The 23,590-nt window shown below is 34.2% G+C and overlaps 1 protein-coding gene across 6 annotated transcripts in view; it reads right to left on the bottom strand.

The window, feature by feature from the left end:
• The window catches only part of LOC123532919 (secernin-2-like), a 133,095-nt gene that overhangs the window by 84,626 nt on the left and 24,879 nt on the right, over positions 1-23,590 (bottom strand). Inside the window, exon 1 of one of the 6 annotated variants that reach the window (XM_045314533.2) lies at positions 19,147-19,260. The exons of 2 other annotated variants lie outside the window; for them this stretch is intronic. The gene's annotated coding sequence lies outside the window, so the exon portion shown is untranslated. Of the gene's footprint in view, positions 1-4,671; positions 4,796-14,349; positions 14,758-19,146; positions 19,261-23,590 lie in introns of those variants that run through there. 3 more of the 6 variants (XM_045314537.2, XM_045314535.2, XM_053517784.1) reach the window with 3 other exon arrangements.

The raw sequence follows: 23,590 nt of genomic DNA on the forward strand, positions 1-23,590 counted from the left end.
CGATACCGTTTACGTCACTTGGATCTAGTATGTTATAGGTAATGTTCAAGCTGATCAAACGAAAACAGTGCTATTGTTTAGCACATGTGCCATTTATGATGTGGTAACTGCGTTCCAAGTATAAATCAGGAACTTTGTTTAGATATATTAAAAGTTCCTTTGCCTTTGATGAGGAGTAAATATTTTTCTAGATAAGTGGTTGAATTGTAATTTATATAAGTATAGTTATCACACGCAGCGTCTGGTCAAATGAACTAAACAGACCATTTTATGACGGTGTTTCTCCTCACCGTTTTACAGCTTGCAGTTATAACAATATCTGTACATGTAAACACTGTTAAGAATTTCACCCGCTGATGAAATCAGTGCCTTAAAGGTAATTTATGTTTCTTTGAGGAATAATGAACGTTTCAATATCTAGATTATATAGCGATAAAACCCATGTTATGCAACTGTAAACTACCTATCAGATTTTAAACGTTTTTAGGGTTTATTTAGGAATGTGATAAAGGGATATTATATTTCAAGATTTTATCATTTCACTCTGTACAAGAAAAATATAAAATACGAAAAAATGCTTTCTGAAATGAATATGTATTTGATCTGTGAACGTTTTCAAAACCCAATCACAGTGTGATAAACAAAACTGTTTTATAATGATTTGAATTAGTTTTACGAAAGGCTGATTTTCTCGTATAATAAGAAATCGACCAAAACTGCGTTTTACTTTAACAAAATATGACTGCCGAGAGAAATCAGTATTTCAGATGTTGACATATTAGGTGTAGTTGCGAATGCGTTAAAGTGATGGAACTAAAAGGGCAACTGAGATAGGTTCGAAGGTAGAGTATAGAAATCATTGTGTGAACGAGGTAACATTTGAGAATCATAATAGCGGAGAGATGAGAAAGAGAGGTGGGCGCGAAACAAACATTGGTAAGAACCACTTGTGCAAGGGGGTTGTTTCCTGAGAGACAAGACAAGATATTACGAATGCGCTTTGACTGAGTCTATTCGCGACAGGTAATGCAAATTGCAACGTCCCTCGCGCCCTCGTGTATCGCAGTCGTGAATAATTATGCTACAGGAAGGACTTAATATTGCTCACTTTTTACCTGAGTCGAATGAATTAAATGGTACAGCTAAATCCTACAGTAATGTAATTTCAAAAAAAGATGCTAGGCTATTGTTTTAGAAGACTAAATTATTCAATGTCTTGGATAATATACATTCATTCAAAATTAGTTAAAGGGTTTCACCGGAAACTCTTGACCTTTTAAAATTGTTGAAATATAAAACTGACAAGTTAGCGTAGCTCTGGGCAGGTTAAGACATAACACAAGGAAAACTACATTTTGATTTGGTAATCAACAGTCTGGCCGGTGCATATAAAAGGTCTATGTACTAGACATTCAGGGAGGCGAGGCGGCAGAGCCACCAACCGTGGTTCTGCCAACGTAAGTCAAAAATACTATTATGCCTCGTTAGGTTAATTTCCAAATATGTTATGTAGATTTCATGAAAGACAACTTCAGGATATAAATAATTAGCTCTTAACATTTTATATAGCTAAATAATATTTGAAAGATGGACACTGAGACAATAAAATTGCTTGTACTAAAAGACTTTCTTTAAATACATGAAATTAAATAAACATTAGAAACGAACTATTGTGTCTTCGATCTTATATAAGTGTGTGAAAGTTCTACCACAGGTTTTACAAGTCTGGTAACTCTGGTGCCATGTGGCTTTTAGAGGCCATTACCCTACACTACCTAAAGATATAAACAATAACGATTACCAAAGTATGCGTAGTGACTATAACTTGATAATAACTCCGTTTATTACATTATTTTCTGTGAATTATAGAAATATTACACTGAAATATATCTGGTATTTTCGCAGTGATTTTTCACTGGCAAAAAAATGAATATCGTGTCACAATCTGTGGTGCTTTGCTTTCGCATTGTAATTCAGTCTACAGCAAGGCCAATCGTACCATTTCATCTCAGTAAAATATTGCATTGTGACTCACGCAAAGTGTACACTTAACCTGTTGGAAATAAAGTATTATCATGGGAATAACTTGTCTGGTGATCAATAGATATTCTGTCACAGGTCTAAACGAATAAAATGTTTCATTTCTAAATTATGCATTTATTTTTTCAGGCTACATTACAAATCTGTTAACCAATGTATTTTTTCTGATCTTTAAGCATCGCTTTGTGGTTTATTTCAGGCTGAAATATATTCGCCTATGAGAAAAACATAGGGAGGACGCTTATCGAATAAAACCCCATGTTCCTGTTACCAAAAAATCAAATTTTGAAACTTGCGTCATAAAGTTCATTAGAGTTTATTGCTTAACTCAACTGCACAATACTATTCATTGTCAGCGAACTTATGCAGTTTTGTGCTATTCGAAATCGATAATTGAAATATTGTGTTTTAATTGTACATATTGTAAAGCTGTTATAAGCTCTGTTCGGAATATACGCTGGACTTTCTGAAACAACTCTACATCATTTACGAAAGGAATTAAGGGTCAATGACGATACGCTTGAATTGTTCTGGACGACCTTGCCAGAGACCTAGCTCAAACAATAGAGATTAAAAAAGAAATTTTGAATATAGATATATTCATACAGTATTGAACCAATGTCTTCATTAACCCGCAACTACTTCTCTAAAATTAACATCACTGCAACATGTTATTCGCGGCATTTAATATAATGAATTTGTAGATTGCCTTCAGCCGTATCATATTTGTTTAAAGATAAATGGTTAAAAGTTATCAGCATCCATCAACTTTATCAATATTTTGACAGCACCAGCTTTCCAATAGCATCTTAAATTAAGTTCTTATCAAACTGATTCCCTTCACAGCAACATGAACAGTAGAACATATTTTGTACAGAAAGCAGTTTCAAAAGAATGAAGCAGTCATTGTTAAAAAATTAGAACGATATTAATTGCCAAATAAGTCTACTCCAAAAACGTTTTCCGATTGGATGGATTAAGCCGTAAGAATCCTTTTGAACATAAAAGCCTCTTTAATAGCACTTTCTGAAAATAAACGTTATCTCTTATCTCTGATACTAACTGTTGAATAGAGCGAACAGAGGAAATGGATTTTCACAGAATACTTCAATGTTCGCATGAAGAGAAAGAAAGATATTTGTAAATATATCAAGACTGCACAGAAACAATTCGCACAGAGCATCGATGTAAATAAGATAACTGCCGCGATTGTTTGTTTGTATGTTTTTATAAAGGATTTTTTCTCTTACTCGATGAAACGTTTGGAAAGATCAAAGAATCCCTTCACTCTTTTTAAATCGAAACAAATAGATCGACAAAGCTTGCAGTTAAGTTTCAATCAATTTCCATTATTTAGTAAGACAACAATTCTCAGTTTTACTGTTGACTGTCTTCCATTGTAATTAAAACACTGGAACTGCATACCACTGCATTCGTTTATGTATTTTGCATACAACAGAAATGATTAATTTTGACATCAAAGTATTAACTGGTAATTTATTTATTTATTTATTTGGGTTTTACGGCGCACCAACACAGTATAGGTTATATGGCGCCAAACAGGACTACAAATTTTGGTTCCACATTTCATTTACATTTCCACTAAAATATTAACTGGTGATTTTGAACTCAATTAGACAGGGTGGTATATTTATATTTGGTTCTTCGGAATCATATTGTGTTTTCAATGTAAACGGCTGATATTTGTGCTAAATCCTTGATTCATAGCTTGTCATGAACCAACTCTGGCAGACCAGGTTTGCAATCATTTTGCTTAGTTGTGTTCTTTTGTTTCCAGGTAGACTTTCCTTATACGATCAATCAGTATCAGTCAATAGCCCTCTTTTACATTAAATGACAGTCAGTTTTTAACCTATTACTCGATTGTTTCTTTTCCTTCTGGCCGTACTTATCAAGACCTCCATCCCTCTAATGTTCTAACCGAATATCGCTTTACAACACCAAGGACGCTCCATGGATATAAGAGCATACTGATCTCTACTGAATCTAAAGGGAATAAAGACTGTCAGAGATGTAGAGAATAATAGGTTAGTGCCGTAGATGAGAAAGTTTATCTGGCGAGGTGGAGGAGGTTATCGGGTGAGCCGAAGGCGAACCTGATAACGTCCGGAGCCGAGCCAGATAAACTTTCTCCATCTTAGGCACTAACCTATTATTCTATTTATCTTGTCATTACTTCATTTTCCGATATTTGGCAATTTATTTTACAAAAATAAGTGTGCGACAACCGCTTTAATGACGTCATATTCGTAATGACGTCACTTATATAATGACGTGATTACCGGCAAAATCGCAATAACTTCTTCGTTTTTGAATAGAAACTCATTATCTGACCACTCATTTTCTTAGTTCGGACATTTCCAACACAATGATGATGGTTTCGTTGCAAAATTTCTTATGACAACAATATCGATCATAAGGTCACATGATCAACTGACCGTATATCACTGGTCACATGATCAACTGACGGTATATCAAGAAAGATATACGGCACCCTGATATCGGGTCGAAACTACTGCAAGTGACAGGATAAAAAGGCATTAGATAACAAATATCAACTATTAACATGCACTTAGAATAAAACTACAGATTCTTACACTAACACCATACCTTGAATGGTTGCAGCAAACATAAGACCTCATATGAAGTATACGCAAATAAAACCCAATACGATGAATGTCTGTATAAAAGTGGATTCCTGTCTCATCTTTATAAAATCAATTCCAGACAAAATAGTTACAAAATCTTTCAGTTTGATATGCTCCACAGTGTATGCACAACGTATTATATCTCAAAGAAATTGCGTAAAGTTTTCTACGCATTAGTTTTCCAAATGAGCCGTGCCATGGGAAAACCAACATAGTGGGTTTGCGACCAGCATGGATCCAGACCAGCCTGCGCATCCGCGCAGTCTGGTCAGGATCCATGCTGTTCGCTAATAGTTTCTCCAATTCAAATAGGCTTTAAAAGCGAACAGCATGGAGCCTGACCAGACTGCGCGGATGCGCAGGCTGGTCTGGATCCATGCTTGTCGCATACCCACTATGTTGGTTTTCTCATGGCACGGCTCAAATAAATTTGAGTAGTTTTCAGGGCGGTTGTTTTATTTCAGGATCCAAATAACTACATGCTTTTGTGCGATAACCGATCTACTTAAGTTGCTTTAAAGCTACTTAACGAGAAACACAATTAATTATATTCATTACCAAAGACCACAAAAGCCATTTTAACAATTGGTTGGTAAATTCCGGCAGATATATTTCTTCCTTTTAAAATGAGAAAAGAAACATTTAATTTGTAAAACAAGGATTTATAACTGAAGCACTACACTCTACCGTTTTACAAATTTTGTACACAACCTTTCAAATTATAACATTTACAACACGTTTTCCACGTGTCTTTTGACAGTCCTGTCGGAAAGTATCACGTTTTAACGACTAATATTGTTTGCATGAATATGATTCACTATATTATAGTACAAAAACAAAAAGCAAGTATATATAAATAAAAAAAACAAGGACAAAAGTCTAACCGGAGAACGTAACCGCACTCCAAATGGAAATATGGGAACCTTTAAATGAATATACATGCAGACCGACGAAACAAATTAAGTAATAAATATTTTGCAGTGTAACATAAGGTTATGCCACGGAAATGAAAATGTACACTAGCTACGTTTTATTCATCAACGTTACTCTATATAAAGTTTTCATTTTACTAGTGATGTATATATTTAACTTGTTTTGTTTTCATCAATACGGAATAAACTTTTTCGACAGATCTTTCATCAGAAGCGCATATTATTAGCGTTTTCGTTTTTTTTTTTTAAAAAAAATGCGTTCTCCAGAAAAAAATATCATTTAAGATATACATTGCACATACAATACTTTTTTCTGTATAACAAAAAAATAAATATTCGACCTAATAAGGCTACGCCACACTATTTTGTCATCTGGTGTCACAATAACTACGACCTCGTGTGCATTTGCATACATGCATTGCAATTTTTAGTTTATTTTAGTTTACATTTGGATGTATATTATATACACTTTTTCAAACGAATTTACCACACACCACCACCTACACACAAGTAGCCGCGCAGTACTTAAGTCCACTTGGTGTATGTTACAGTGATAGCTATAATTATTAAGCACATGCGCCATTTATGATGTGGCAATTGAGTTCCAAGAATAATTCAGAATTTGTTTAGATGTACAAAGGGTTTCTTTGCCTTTGATGGGAAAAAAATATTTGTTCTAGATAAATGGTTTAATTGAAATATATAAAAGCATAACATGTGATAGAACAGACCAGCTGTTTTATAACGGTTTTCCTCACTGCTTGCATTTATTTCTTAAATACCTGTACATGTGAACAGAGAAAACGATTTCAGACGCTGATGGAAACAATATCTAAGGCATCTCTGTTTTTGGACGGACTGTCGAAGACAATTCCGTCCAGTAGAACCACAATAATACATATACGAATTTCGGCTTAATCGATTTTTTGATAACCACATAGATTTCACACTCCGCCGAAAGAAAATAGTTCTCAAATGGCAGCACATAGAACAACTGAAATTACCACGCTTCACTGCGCGCTTTAATTGAATGCAGACGATGTGCTCGCTGACCAATAAACTAAGCACGTTTTATATACGAGACAGTGTTCTTATGGCTGGATGACGGATTTTTCATTGAAGATTTTACATCAATGGAATTCACAAATAAATCAGCTGTACTAAATAAATCAGAATTTAGGGGAAGTAAAAGCTCGAATATTTGTTATTTTTAATCACCACATAGAAGTGAAATAAAATAATAGAACTTTGATAGATGCTTTTGATAATCAAAAGAGGTAAAGACTTTTCCAATGATTTATGATACTTGGAAATTTATTGAGAAAGGAATCAATTATATTGCCGAATACAATATTAATTAGCTCTCGGTAAATCTGTAAAAGTTATTACTATTGTAGGGCAAAATCAAAATATTTCATGCTCAAACGATTTGGATATTATAGTCTATCTTAATTTGCAACACGGTAATCACTTATTTGTGTATTCTTTAAAAGTCTGTTCGTCTCTGCTATAATTAGTGACAGCCCGCCCGCTTAGCTCAGTAGGTAAGAAAGTTGGTCTACGGATCGCGGGGTCTTGAGTTCGATCCTCGGACGGGGCGTATGTTCTCCGTGACTATTTGATAAACGACATTGTGTCTGAAATCATTAGTCCTCCACCTCTGATTCATGTGGGGAAGTTGGCAGTTACTTGCAGAGAACAGGTTTGTACTGGTACAGAATCCAGGAATACTGGTCACTGGCACCAGATCAGAAAGAAAATGCCTCCGTACGTATTATACCCTACCCCTAGGTATTCTATAAGAACCATGGTCATGAACGGGAAAATATACTTACCCATTTCAATCGCGTATTTCATACCTAAGACACGCAGTTCAGTAAATGTGTATTATTGATATTAAACAAGCGATAATTTATCTTCCATCGTGCACTAGTCACATTGTCTCAATACTCCATATTGCAGAGATGCTCCATATATTTTATGCATAAGTCAACTTTACAGAAAACACTTGCGTGAACACCCCTAATGAACATCCGGTCTAGAGGTCACAGCAGTGTGCACATGTTAAACGAAATGTAAACAAACAAAAACAGAATGCAATATATTCACAGTTTTACGATAAGACTCGAAATGATGAATGAAATTCATCTTGTATATGATTTTGAATTTGAGATCATACATTGGTATACATCTATTCTGTTTATTTAATTCATTTTGCACATTTATGCTGCATATAAACATTTTAGCGTTCACGTGTAGTAAAATGACGACTGACATTCATTTCCACATCAGCCAATCAGAGTGTGTCTGTAATCTAGAACGGAACTTCACCAGGGAAGTTCAAGCAAGTTTTTTGTGTACCTTTGAAAAAACTGTAAACTACACGTTGTTTTTCTAAGATAAGAAGTATTGAAGAAATGTGACCGGTACACAACGGAAGATAAATTACCGCTTGTTTAATATCAATAGTACACATTTACTGAACTGTGTGTTTTAGGTATGAAATACGCGATTGAAATGGGTTAGTATATTTTCCCGTTCACGACCATGGTTCTTATAGAATACCTAGGGGTAGGGTATAACACGTACGGAGGCATTTTCTTTCTGATCTGGTGCCAGTGATACTGGTTAGGTTAACTGTCCGCCGTTACATGACTGAAATACTGTTGAAAAACGGCGTTAAACCCAAAACAAACAAACAAAATAATTAATGACCTTAAAATGTGTTTCAGTTCTGTTCCCTATGTTATTATAGTTTGATGTATATTTGCCCAATAGTTATTACAAAATGTATGATTGTTTTGTAATTATGTGTAAGTGTCTACATGCACAACTGTGCAGTCTGATAATGATAGTCTGCATTGTTCATATTTAGTCATTAAATTCACAATGAACATAGAAATTTGGCAAGGAAATGGTTACATTGTTGTAAAAAAAAACAACCGAAAAAGACATTTACTAGTTCAACAGTCGCAACGGTAAAGGGACATTGCTGATCTCGGACCTGACAGAATCAATACATTTCAAGACAATCCTCCTCCAGTATTTCCAATGCTTTGATTCTTTAAGGAATAACAAACGATTTTAGTATCTACACTGTATAGTGATAAAGCCCACTAAATGCACATGTATCCCAACAATCACTTTATAAAGATTTTGTAGGGGATGGAAACGGTTGGGTTTAATTTTCAAGATATTATTATTTTACTCTATATGTAATTCATGTAAATATGAAACACAAAAATGTGCTATATGAAACGAATATTTATTTGTACCGTGAACATTTTATTTACATCGTTTTCAACGTGAATAAAAATTGTTATCTTATAATGACTGAATTCGTTTTCAAAACGTTCAGGGTTTAAGTTTGATTTTCTCCTACGATTAGTAGTTGATCTTTTGTTGTCTTTTTGATTTCACCAAAGTTATTTTTTAGTTTCTTCCGCTCTAAATTTTTATCACTATATTCTTTCTCTTTATGATTTTGAGCGCAAAACGTCTACGTCCCCGCAAGGGGTTTGACTGTTACAGAAGATAGATAGATAGATAGATAGATAGATCAAAAATACTTAATTGTTCGCATAAAGAGAAAGAAAGACATTTGTAAATATATCAAGACTGCACAGAAACAATTCGCACAGAGCATCGATGCAAATAAGATAACTGCCGCGACTGTTTGTTTGTATGTTTTTATAAAGGATTTTTTCTCTTACTCGATGAAACGTTTGGAAAGATCAAAGAATCCCTTCACTCTTTTTAAATCGAAACAAATAGATCGACAAAGCTTGCAGCTAAGTTTCAATCAATTTCCATTATTTAGTATGACAACAATTCTCAGTTTTACTGTTGACTGTCTTCCATTGTAATTAAAACACTGGAACTGCATACCACTGCATTCGTTTATGTATTTTGCATACAACAGAAATGATTAAGTTTGACATCAAAGTATTAACTGGTAATTTATTTATTTATTTGGGTTCTACGGCGCACCAACACAGTATAGGTTATATGGCGCCAAACAGGACTACAAATTTTGGTTCCACATTTCATTTACATTTCCACTAAAATATTAACTGGTGATTTTGAACTCAATTAGACAGGGTGGTATTTTTATATTTGGTTCTTCGGAATCATATTGTGTTTTCAATGTAAACGGCTGATATTTGTGCTAAATCCTTGATTCATAGCTTGTCATGAACCAACTCTGTCAGACCAAGTTTGCAATCATTTTGCTATATTATTTTACTCTATATGTAATTCATGTAAATATGAAACACAGAAATGTGCTATATGAAACGAATATTTATTTGTACCGTGAACATTTTATTTACATCGTTTTCAACGTGAATAAAAATTGTTATCTTATAATGACTGAATTCGTTTCCAAAACGTTCAGTGTTTAAGTTTGATTTACACAATATATACTTCCAGGAGAAGTTTGTTTAAGGTGCAGATTGATGAAGTGTTGACATTTTAAGTATAGATACGTATGACTTAAATTAATTGAACTTAATGGAACTGTTAAAAGGGTAGCGGAGATAGCTTTGACGGAAGAATACAGTAATCATCGAGTTAACGAGGCAGATTTTAAAAACCCAGACATTGGAGGGGCGAGAAAAAAAGGCCTTTGGGATAGGGCTAAGCGGAATAAATGTTGGTAAGAGCCATTTGTGTAAAATTGTTTTGTGAGAGACAAGAAATTACAAATAGCAAGGTCAATCTATTTTGTGCAAAATATAAATCATATAGAAAATGCCATTAGTTATTATAGTGGAATACAGTTATAATATAGTAACACAGGTAAGAGAACATACTTTGTCTTTCCGAATAGTAAGCATTGATTGAAACTGACATGCAGTGCAATAAACGCATGCATGATCTGGCGTGATGTAGCATACTTTCATGATATATTAGTTCTTGTAAACAAGTTGTACCTTTCCTAACATTGCTGGCTGTATTTCATATTTTTGCACAAAACATATTTTCGATGGCATATGCATGTATACGTATGTTACTATTATGAATCAGTTCCATTGACACATACCAAAACGTATATGGTATGAAATATTCGCAGTGCTGTATCTAGCGAAAACATCTCCTGTTGCAGCCAGTAATTTTTGGTTTAATCAAATCTAAAAGAAGACCCGTCAGAGACACAAGCAAGCGAATTGATTGACTACGTCTGTTCGTGAGAGGTAATGGAATTTGCAACACATCTCATGAACCCGTGAAATGCAATTATGTACAAGTACAATTATATTTGAGGAAGAAATTATTGGTGTAATTTTTTATCTGAGACAAACAAAAGAACTTTGATGTAGCTAAAATAGTATAGTTTATCCAGAAAAAAAATATGAGTACATCATAAAAATCACTGTTTATGTGACTCTTACTCAATAATAGCACCATATGCAGTCTAGTAATCATGGTTATTGAATAGCATGTCACAATGCGTCATATTATGTATTTGCATGTTATGCCAATCGTATCACTTCACCTGATATAAAACATTGTAATATGGCATTCACAGGGTGTCCAATTAACCTGTTGTAAATAAAGTATCATTACGGAAATATTTTATTTGTTGATTGTTATATATTCTAGCAGTGGTCAAAAAGAATCAAATGTTGTCTTTTTATAATGCCCTAATGTTTTCCGGTTTTGGTATGTGTATGGTTCAAATGAACATACCATTGCAGAAAAGCCTGCTTAACAAAAGTTGAAATTAGAACAAACAAACAAAACAATCTGGGATATTAGCTCTACGGTTGTTTCAGGCAAGTGGTTGCTTAATACAGGCGTCTGTTAGGTTCAACTGTGTGTGGCTTTGGCAACGATAAACTCTCTAATTCTATTAGGGACTATTTGGTATATAAGGAACGTTTTAATTCGTTTGACTAACATCTATTTTCGACTTGTTGAATAATACATTTTGAGTCTGCTTATTATCTGATTGAATATATGATGAAGCAATTATAAAAGCAACTGACGTATAAACAGAGCTTAATATCTTAATTTTGGTCTAATGTACGCTACAGACAAGTTGGAATTTAGTGTGCGTTGGAATTTTTAAACCTGATTAGTCAATAGAGGTGATCACAATCTGTTGACCAATGCGTAGCTTCGATACGTTGGCTGTGTAAATAATTGTCTTATCTTAAGACACCGGACTATTTCTTAGGGCATTTTTCATCATGTAAAACAAAATACTTAAAAAGACAATAACTTAAAGCACTATTACATGTTTGATATTCACTTGTGCATATTTATGTATAACTGTAAATTTTCAAACAGAGTGTAGTTTTTAAATGCCGTATCTTTTTCGCAATAAGTGTTGCTTTGTCATTGTAATTTTATCATATCATTATGACCTAGATTTTATAAAAGCAGTCAATATCTGTGCTCAGATTTTATTTCAACCAGCATCAACCAGTCCCTTTTGTTTGGACGGAGGCTGGCAAAAAAGGCAGATATAAGTCTGTGTAGTCAGCAATGTTGTAGGTAAATTTATTAAGTGTATGTTTTCAATTGTGACAACAACCGTATACTGTAGCATGTTTATTAAACTTATGAATTTGTAGAAAAAAGGAAAAATGATAAACACCTAACAGCTGAGGCCACGTGTCAAGAATGCAGCCTCTCAAAACATCAACTCACATCAGTGCATACATGGCAGTACACACGACCACAACACGCCCATGCGCAGATATATAGGCATTGCAAAACATACAGACAACGCTGACAAATAAAGGGACATAGGGTACTGCCATTGAACGCTCACAGGCAAGACCAACACTAGGAAGCTTAAACCGGTTAATGGTGCGAAGCCCACTATTAATCGCTACCATGTTCCGATGTCACAGGAAGATGTAAATAAAAGTTATCCCCGTCAGGTAAATCCATTTAACATGAAATGGCAACCTAGTGCATATGGCATATAAAATAAGAAAATGCTCTTGTAAATTCATATAAAAAGAAAATCTTAAGAACCATAAACGCATGTACGCAATGCCTTTCGGCCCTTTGCAGAAAAACGATCATCCTGAGAAACGCTGGTTCAATAATAAACATTGATTATAAGATTATAAGTAATTGAAGGAATCAAACTAAATATGTACATAAAAGCAAGAGAGAGAAATAAAAATAACTTACAGCAGATGAAACGCTATAATTTCCTATTCATTGAATCAAAGCAGAGAAATGCGACACTCTTAACATTTCAGCCCATGAGAAAGTCCATGATCAATAATACCTTATTGACTGCATCTCGTCACAGCCAGCGAATGACGGAATATACATTAAATTGCTATGCGCAGTTAAGAAAATGTTGGTGTTACAACTAGTCGAAGTTGCAATTATATTTTTGTTGTTGTTTTTTTAAAACAACGCAAAGAGCTTAAACGGTTTAGGATTAATCTTGACAAAAGTTCCAGAATTCTTTGTACAAAAAACATATTCCTTACATGAGCTTCACAACTTTTCAAGTTCAAATGTACACGGATTCGACGCCTTCGGTCATATCGGCAGGAGTACTATTGAATTCCACACAGACTGTGGATAATACAATTGTACATTAGAAGCTCTCTCTTTGGCTCTGTGGAACATGGGGGATGGAGAGAGGGGTAAGAATGGAGTTTAGTGCACCGTTAACGTTCGGCTGCTCCCACTGCGTTCCTTTATCTGTTGTCTATTACATAATGTATTGTGTTTCTGTGATAACTTGGCAGTAAAGTCACGTGGCAGTACAATGTGCACCAAACAAAATCGTATCAAATACCAAGTGTGCATGAGAAGTACCCTTCAACGAAGTTCAACTTTTTGAATGTCGGTTCTATTCTGACATCTGTCTTATATTTGTTATGTTTGTATTTTGATTTTACATGTTGCAAAGCCGTATTTAGCTTCGAAATTAATACTTTCTTGGGAATAAACGCTAGGTTTTCTGAAATAATATTAGATCGGTTACAAAAGGAATTCAGGGTTAATGACGATACTCAAAACTAAAACCGGTCTGGACGCCTTTGACAGGGACATGGCTCAAATTAACTGAGATTAAAAGGTAATTTTAAAATTTCAAAAAATCCATTGATTGAACCTGCAGCACAGAACCATTATCTTCATTAAGATATTGGATGCTGAAGAAAACGGTGTTAAAAGGATTTATGTTCAAAGCAACACTTAAGATATTTGATTCATCATCTTTTGTAAGAGTAAACCCAGCTTTAACCAACAACAATCCTCTCTGAAAAATTGGTAGATTATCTTTAACAATAAAGAATTCAATTCTGATATTATAATTGTTCATAGATAAATGATGCAATGTTATCAGCAGCATCCATCAACATTATTAAATTCTATTCACAGCATCAGCATCTAATACTGATTCTCTACAAAGCTATACGTTGTTTGGAAATATTGAATATAAAGCAGCTGTTAAGCAATTAAAGAGACACTGTAAAAATTATAACGACGTTAGTTCTACCAATAGACTGGAATCAGTCGTAAGAATCCTTTTAAAATACATATTTTTGCCATAAAATCCTCTTAAACAGCACTTTCTGATCTGAAAATAAACGTTATCTCTTACATCTGATAGTAACTGTAGAGAAGAACGAAGAGCAAAAATTGTTTTTCACAACATATTTCAAATTCGTATGAAGAAAGAAAACATTTTGAAAAAAATCAAGACTGAAAAACCTAAATCTTACCAAACGTACCGATACTGTATCTGTCATAAAAACCTGAAATTCTGTATACTTTAGTCCGTGTTACATGTCAGCACTATTATTGTCAATAAGGATTATTCTACGCATGTTTGTTTTCACTGCTACAATAATCACAATATACCCGTCAGTGATGATTTACCCGTTTATAGGTTTGATCGAATTATTTGACTTTCAAAAACAACAACACATCCAGACAATATAATTTATCATTCTGTTACCAGTAGTGAGCATGTTGCGAACTATAAGCCAGTTTAGAAAATAGTCTCATTTGAAGTATTCACAAATTAAACACAGTACGAGAAATGTCAGTATAAAAGTGCATCCCTTTCTCATCGTTTTGAAGTCAGTTCCAAATATTTGTTTATTATAATCAGAAACACAAAGAAATCCTTCCAGTTTTAGATAGTTCAGGTGCCGAACAAAATTTATCTCAAATGATAATAGTATAAACTACGCATCAGTTTTCAAAGAAAATGAAAGTAGTTCTTAGGTTCTATTTTTTTGTGAATTATATGCTAGATTCCACAAATTTACTATAGCGTTTGTACAATAACAGATCCATTTATGTTGATATTAGGCTACCTAACGAGAAACACAATTAATCTTATTAATCACCAAAGGCTACAGAACATATTAAATAAGTGTTTGATTTATTTTGACAGAAAGATTTCGTCGCGAAATTGTAAAACAAGGATTTATAACTCATGCACTACACTCTTTACCATTTTACATTTTTTGTACACAAACTTTAAGATTTACATTTACAACACGTTTTTAACGAGTCTTTTAATTGATTTTTAAGTACCTCTGCTTTTAGCATGAATGTGATATACTCACGTACGCAAAGCCTTTTAGCAAAATCATCAAAACTTAAACTACTGAAATACAAGAAACAAGAGCACCGCCTTGCGGGTGCTGACGCTCATCTGATTTTTTTTGTATAATAGAAATATTGTCCTACCCATGATTTTCTAAGTCTAAAAAGGGCCATCACTCTTGCAAAAAGCAGGATAGAGTTATGTTTCTTGATGTACAGTGTCCACTTATGATGGTGAAAAACTGTTGCAAGTTTTAAAGCAATAGCTTTGATAGTTTATGAGAAAAGTTGACTTAAACATAATATTCAACCAAGAAAATGACTTTTCTAAGTCCAAAAGGGGCAATAATTATTGCAAAAAGCAGGATGGAGTTATGTTGCTTGCTGTACAGGGTCAGCTTATGATGGTGAACAAGAGTTGCAAGTTTTAAAGCAATAGCTTTGATAGTTTAAGAGAAAAAGTTGACCTAAACATAAAACTTAACCAAGAAATCTGATATTTTCTAAGTCCAAAAGGGGCCATAAATCTTGCAAAAAGCAGGATGGATTATGTTTCTTGCTGTACAGGGTCAGCTTATGATGGTGAACAAGTGTTGCAAGTTTTAAAGCAATAGCTTTGATAGTTTAGGATAAAAGCTGACCTAAACATAAAACTTAACCAAGAAAACTGATTTTCTAAGTCCAAAAGGGGCAATAATTCTTGCAAAAAGCAAGATGGAGTTATGTTTCTTGATGTACAGGTTCTGCTAATGATGGTGAACAAGTATTCCAAGTTTCAAAGCAAAAGCTTTGATAGTTTAGGAGAAAAATTGACCTAAACATAAAACTTAACCAAGAAATCTGATATTTTCTAAGTACAAAAGGGGCCATAAATCTTGCAAAAAGCAAGATGGAGTTATGTTTCTTGCTATACAGGGTCAGCTTATGATGGTGAACAAGTATTTCAAGTTTCAAAGCAATAGCTTTGATACTTTAGGAGAAAAGCTGACCTAAACATAAAAGTTAACCAGGCAACGCCGACGCAGACGCCGACGCCGACGCCGACAACCGCTCAAGTGATGACAATAACTCATCATTTTTTTTCAAAAAATCAGATGAGCTAAAAACGGCTTACAGAAAGTACGAAGTCATTTATACAACACTTTATACGGATAGGGATGTGTGTAAGTGTATACACATGCACATCAACTTCGCACATGTAATGATAAATCTCTTTTAGTGTCACACATGGTTAGGTTGCGGAACTGAAAACGTATATACTCTCAACATACTTTTATTCATTGACTTATTTCAAATAGCAATCACTTTGTATTTTATTCATTGACTTATTTCAAATAGCAATCACTGTGTATTTTATTCATTGACTTATTTCAAATAGCAATCGTTGTGTATATTTGGCTGAACACTAAATAAACTATTTCGATAGATCTTTAACCAGAGTGATATCAGAGTGATATCTCGACACAAGAAGCGCATTATTGTTTTTTTAACTTATGCGTTTTTCGGTAAAATATAACATTCCAGCTTTATGGTTGCCTATCCAGATTCGAATAAAAAAAAAAACATTTTCTGTTCAGCAAAATAAATATTAAAGATTATTAATGAATTAAATAAAAACAAGGATCAACCACAATGCCATGTTACTGCTGCAGGTATCTGGTGTCGACTGTGACTCCATGCAGACTTGGAGCGCCGGTATAAATTACAGACTCCGGTACATACCGGATTAACTAAATATGAACGAAAATATCATAAATGTATATATTTTGTAACCATGGTGATACTAACCCTAACCTTTAGTCAGTATTTTATGCATAGTGTACACTAAATGCATGCGGACATGCAAAAATATGCATATTTTTGCCGTGCGCTACAACTGACAATCACTTTCGGGCATGCGCAGAAGACCGCTCCAAGTCTGCAATGAGTTACATCGATCTGGTGTCACAATAACTGCAATTTCATGTGCGTATGCGCATGTGCTGTCTACTTTTCAGATTACATTTGAATTTATATTATATACTGTCACCACCTAAAGCGCAGTAATTCAATCGATGCTGTATGTTTCAGACAGTGTTTAAACTGATCAAACGAAAACAGAACTATTGTTAAGCACATGGGTCGCAATTTATGAAGTGGTAACTGAGTTCCAAGAATAAATCAGAAACTTTTATATGTATGAAAGATTCCTTTACCTCTGTTGAGGAATAAATATTGTTTAGATAAATGGTCTAATTGCAGAATTCAAAGAACATACCAATTATTTCACAGCATTTCTTTTTTCTCATTGTTTTTAAGCTTGAAGTTATTTCCTCAATACTTGCACACGTGTACAGATCAAATCATTTCATCTGATGGAAACAATATCTTTCAATTTGGACAGTACCTTTAACTGTTTAAAAGGGTGCTTAGCAAAAAAATACTCATTGAATGGCGAACAGAGCAGGTCATGATCAGACTGCACGGATGTGTAGGCTGATCAGGATCTACACTGGTCGCAAAGCCAGGGCCAATCGTGTCCAGCATGAGAAGGGTTAATATCTAGATTGTATAATAATAAAATCCACACCATTTACAGTCATTTTTAAAGTTTTTTTGGTAGGTAGAAGTAGTATAGGTCGGATATAGGGATACGAGATTTTAAGATTGTACTATTTTACTGTATACATGATACATGTAAATATAAAATTTGAAAATGTGTTACCTGAGGTGAAAATGTATTTTTGTACATTTTATTTACGAGTTTTTTCGTAAGTCAATCACAGCGTGATTGAAACTGTAATTTTATAGTCATTGCATTCAGTTTCAAATCTTTCAGTTTACATCATATACAACTGCCAGTTAAGGTGTGCAGATTGATTAACTGTAGACATTTTAGGTATAGATACGGATGAGTTAAATAGATTCACCCTGATTGGGCTGTTAAAAGAATAACTAAGATAGGTTTAAGTGCAGAAATCATCGCATATTTTAAGAATCCAGATAGATTTTCGAGGGGCGAGATAACAGGGCTGTGAGAGACAAATGATAACGAATGCCAAAGTAGATTGACTACCTGCAAAATATAAGTTTTGAAGATCATGAAAATGCCATTAGTTATTATGGTGGCAGAAGTCAAAAGATAAGAACATACTTTGTCTTCTTGAATAATATTGAAACTGACATGCAGTGCAAGTAGACAAATGCATGATTTTTTGCGTGATATAGCATGCTTTCACTATACGATAGTTCTTGTCCACATGTAAAGTTGACTTTTCCTAACAATGACGGCTGTAATTTATAGTTTGCATATGCATGCATATTTATGTTACTATAATGAATCAGTTCCATTGACACATACCAAAAAGCATATGGTATGAAATACTCTCAGTCTCCTTTTGCGGCCTGTAGTTTTACGTTTAATAATTCCTTCTTGCAGAAAAGGTACATGTATAAATATCTCACAGGTAAAGTCACCTTCCAAGAATGCAGCCTTTCAAAACAGCAACTCACATCAGTTCACACATGGCAGTACACACGACCACAACACGCGCATGCGCAGGTACAGGCATATAGGCCTGGCAAGACATACAGACAACGCGGTCAAAACAAAGGGACATATTGAGTCGCTGCCATTAAATGGTCAACTGGGGAACTTAGACCGGTTTATGGCGCGCAACGAAGCACACTCAACCCCTACCCTGTTCCGATATCACAGGACGGTGTAGATAAAAGCTGTGCACGTCAGGTGAATCCCTAACACAAGCGATGATATCACAGTGCAATTAGTATATATTTTATAGAAAGCAAACCTTAAGAAACATGCATGCAATATCTTTCGGCTCTTTGCAGGAAACAAATCATTATGAGAAACGCTTGTCCAATATTTAACATTGGTAATAAGTAATTGAAGTATACCATACATGATGTAATCAAACTAATTTTGTACATAGAAGCAAGACAGAGAAATAGAAATAACTTACAGCAGATGAAACACTATAAATTTCCTTTTCATTAAATCGAAGCAGAGAAATGCGACACTATAACATTTCAGCCTACGGAATGTCCTTGATCAATAATATCTTATTGACTGCATACAGATATTGCTTTCTCGTCACCGCCAGGGAATAATGTAACATACATTAATTCCGATGCGCAATTAAGGAAAAGTTGGTGTTATTTTTAGCCGGCGTTGCAGTTGGTTTCTTGTTTGATAACAACGAAAAGGACGGAATCTTTCAAAATATATTTGTAAAACAGAACGAGTGTTCCTGCATTCTTTCTATAAAAACCTTCTTTTCATGAATTTTACAACTTTTCAATTTGAAAGGACCAGGGAGTGGACGCCTTTGGTCATATTGTAAGGAGTCCAACTGAATGCATCTGTACATTGGTTGCCTGTTCTTTATATCGGGCTCTGTAGAACACGGTGGGGATTAAGGTAGTTCTGCACCTTCATATAAAAAATTGTTCTACCATAACTAGAATTTGATAAAACGCCATTTCAAAACTTCAGACTATATTTTCAGAATGTAAATGTGGCAAATAAAAAATATCGGGTCGTGTGCTTGATTTTTTGCTTGACTGATTTCAACAATTTGGACCTCACACAAGCGTTTATGTGAAAGCAATTTCAGTATCATTTTAAAATTTGCGAGTGGAAATTTTCTCTGCAATGTAGATTTTAATGAAACTTCTCACAATTGTAAATAAGCATCTATGGTGACATGAAATGTAGTGTAGGTCCGTATGCTTGTTTTAGAGATATTTACACATGACTGAAGTGATCCGTACATAACACGTTACCTAGAATTAGTTGGACGTGCCAAACGTTTCTATATCATATTTTATCTTCAGAAAGATAATAACGTTAAATTGATAAATTTACTCACCGGTTGCCTTTAACGCATAAAACGATTTTCATTTTCGTATACGAGGATTGTTCAAATATGAATGCATCTAAGCACATAAAAATGTATCCTTGATAGATTTCAATGAAAATTGTATTTGGTCCCCTCGAAGTATTCACCTCCAACAGATATGCAAAGTTTCAGTCTTCTAATTCAATCCTTGAAGGCATTTTCATAGTCTTTTCTAGGTATACTCTGAAGACACTGGAATATTGCAGAACCGAGGTGTTTGCGCTGCACAAATTTTCGACCAGAAAGGTATTTTTTGAGCCTTGGGAACAAAAAGAAGTCACACGGGCAAGGTCAGGCGAATAAGGAGGGTGAGGGAGCACAACAACCTTTTCCTGCTTCAGAAAGTCTATTAATCGCTACCATGTTCCGATGTCACAGGAAGATGTAAATAAAAGTTATCCCCGTCAGGTAAATCCATTTAACATGAAATGGCAACAGAGTGCATATGGCATATAACATAAGAAAATGCTCTTGTAAATTCATATAAAAAGAAAATCTTAAGAACCATAAACGCATGTACGCAATGCCCTTTTGGCTCTTTGCAGAAAAACGATCATCCTGAGAAACGCTGGTTCAATAATAAACATTGATTATAAGATTATAAGTAATTGAAGGAATCAAACTAAATATGTACATAAAAGCAAGAGAGAGAAATAAAAATAACTTACAGCAGATGAAACGCTATAATTTAATATTCATTGAATCAAAGCAGAGAAATGCGACACTCTTAACATTTCAGCCCATGAGAAAATCCATGATCAATAATACCTTATTGACTGCATCTCGTCACAGCCAGCGAATGGCGGAATATACATTAAATTCCTATGCGCAGTTAAGAAAATGTTGGTGTTACAACTAGTCGAAGTTGCAATTATATTTTTGTTGTTGTTTTTTTTTTTAAACAACGCAAAGAGCTTAAACGGTTAGGATTAATCTGGACAACAGAAAGGTTCAAAACTCCGCTTTGTGGTTTATTTAAGGCCGAGATCAATTCGCCTGTGAAAGACATAGGAAGAACGCTTATAGAATAAAACCTTATGTTCCTGTTTCAAATCGATCAAATTTTGTAAAATTTTGGCCAAGAGTTCATTTATGTTTATCACTTGGTATATATTATAACATATGCCAATTTTCTTGCCTTTTTTTTTCTGAAGTGTTAAAGCTAATGTGTTTGTTGAATAGAAGCAAAATAAACGGGCTTTACAGAAATCTAACTGAATTGCACAGTACTTTTCATTGTCAGCGAAAGACTGAAATTATGAAGTTTTCCGCTATTCGCAATTGATAACTGATATATTTGTAAAACATGACAAGAGTTCCAGAATTCTTTGTGTATCAAAAGGATTTAAAATGACCAAGACAACACATTCTTGACTAGTTTCGACCTTTATGTCTTCGTCAGAAATAACAACGTACAATACAAACGACGTCACGTCCGTTTGGACGCGAACGTCAACGTGACAAAAAGCGCAAATATAGAATATGTTTGTTTTAATGTACATATAGATACGGATCATAATGATACGGCGGGTATTTATCGAAAACATATTTCTTCAATATGAAGTAGAGAAAAAAAATATAAAACCCAACATATCTACATGACAAATTTTGAAGTATACATGTGAAGCATAAGCGAGAATTAACGATAGATCTACTTATAATTATATAAATAGTAAATTAACATTAATTTAAAAGCTAATCACACATATTATAATTACAGAAACAATCACAAAATTAAAAACTTTCATTAAATACGATTAAAGACAAAATGCAGTCAAACGGAGGAAAAAGGAACCTTGAAGCAGTAATAAGGGGAGGTAATAAAACGGCAATAAAATATCAAAGTGCTGGAAAATAGAGCCGATATATTCTTAACTTCTACAAAAATTATTAATATTATTTTAAAGTTAGAAAATACATTAAAAACAATACTATACAGTGAAAATATTTAAGCTGTAGGGATACTATGAAAAAGTTGGTATATAAGACAGTATTAAATATTACTCGTTAACTGTATTCACACAGTAAACAAAACGCTGGTGTTCATGCCAGATGGGTGCACGGTATTTAACCGGTGAATCCAGGACGTTTCACGTAATAATCTATTTAAATCATTATCGACAATGTCAATTGGTAAAAAACTGAAATCATCTAAATTGTGATGAGTACTGTTGAAATGGGCAGCCACACTGCTAGCATATGCTGGATCGCTGAAATTGTTAATGTCAAATTTATGACTGTTCATACGTTTAGAAACCTGTTGTCGTGTTTGACCCACATATTGCATGTTGCACTTTTTACAAGTTATGACATAAATGACATTTGATGATGTGCAGTCTGTATTAAATCTAAGTTTATACATAGAAGAATTAGAAGAACTAACGAATTCATCAGTTTCTACTATCTTGCTACAATGTGTACATCTAGGTCGGTAGCATTTGCTGGAACGGGCGCTGATGGGGGTAGGGGGCATTGCAGAATATCTAGACTTTACAAGGAAGTCTTTAAGATTTTTACCACGTTTGTATGCTAACACGGGTCTTGAGGAATGCAACTGTTGGACTGAGACATTTGGCGATAGTTTAAATAAATCCCAGTATTTATGTATGATACTAGCAATGTTAGGGAGGGAGGGATTATATTCAGTAACAAAAGGCACAATATCAACCTGATCAGAATTGTTATTGTATTTCAGAGCTTCGTCTTGTGTAACATTATGCATCTTGTTAAATGCAGCATCTATTACACTGTCTGGGTAATTTCTGGATTTGAAAAATTCTTTGTACAAAAAACATATTCCTTACATGAGCTTCACAACTTTTCAAGTTCAAATGTACACGGATTCGACGCCTTCGGTAATATCGGCAGGAGTACAATTGAATTCCACACAGACTGTGAATAATACAATTGTACATTAGAAGCTCTCTCTTTGGCTTTGTGGAACATGGGGGGATGGAGAGAGGGGTAAGAATGGAGTTTAGTGCACCGTTAACGTTTGGCTGCTCCCACTGCGTTCCTTTATCTGTTGTCTATTACGTAATGTATTGTGTTTCTGTGATAACTTGGCAGTAAAGTCACGTGGCAGTACTATGTGCACCAAACAAAATCGTATCAAATACCAAGTGTGCATGAGAAGTACCCTTCAACGAAGTTCAACTTTTTGAATGTCGGTTCTATTCTGACATCTGTCTTATATTTGTTATGTTTGTATTTTGATTTTACATGTTGCAAAGCCGTATTTAGCTTCGAAATTAATACTTTCTTGGGAATAAACGCTAGGTTTTCTGAAATAATATTAGATCGGTTACAAAAGGAATTAAGGGTTAATGACGATACTCTAAAACCGGTCTGGACGCCTTTGACAGGGACGTGGCTCAAATTAATTGAGATTAAAAAGGAAATTTTAAAATTTCAAAAAATCCATTGATTGAACCTGCAGCACAGAACCATTATCTTCATTAAGATATTGGATGCTGAAGAAAACGGGGTTAAAAGGATTTATGTT

Source organism: Mercenaria mercenaria, chromosome 11, assembly GCF_021730395.1.
Source record: "Mercenaria mercenaria strain notata chromosome 11, MADL_Memer_1, whole genome shotgun sequence".
NCBI lineage: Eukaryota > Metazoa > Mollusca > Bivalvia > Venerida > Veneridae > Mercenaria > Mercenaria mercenaria.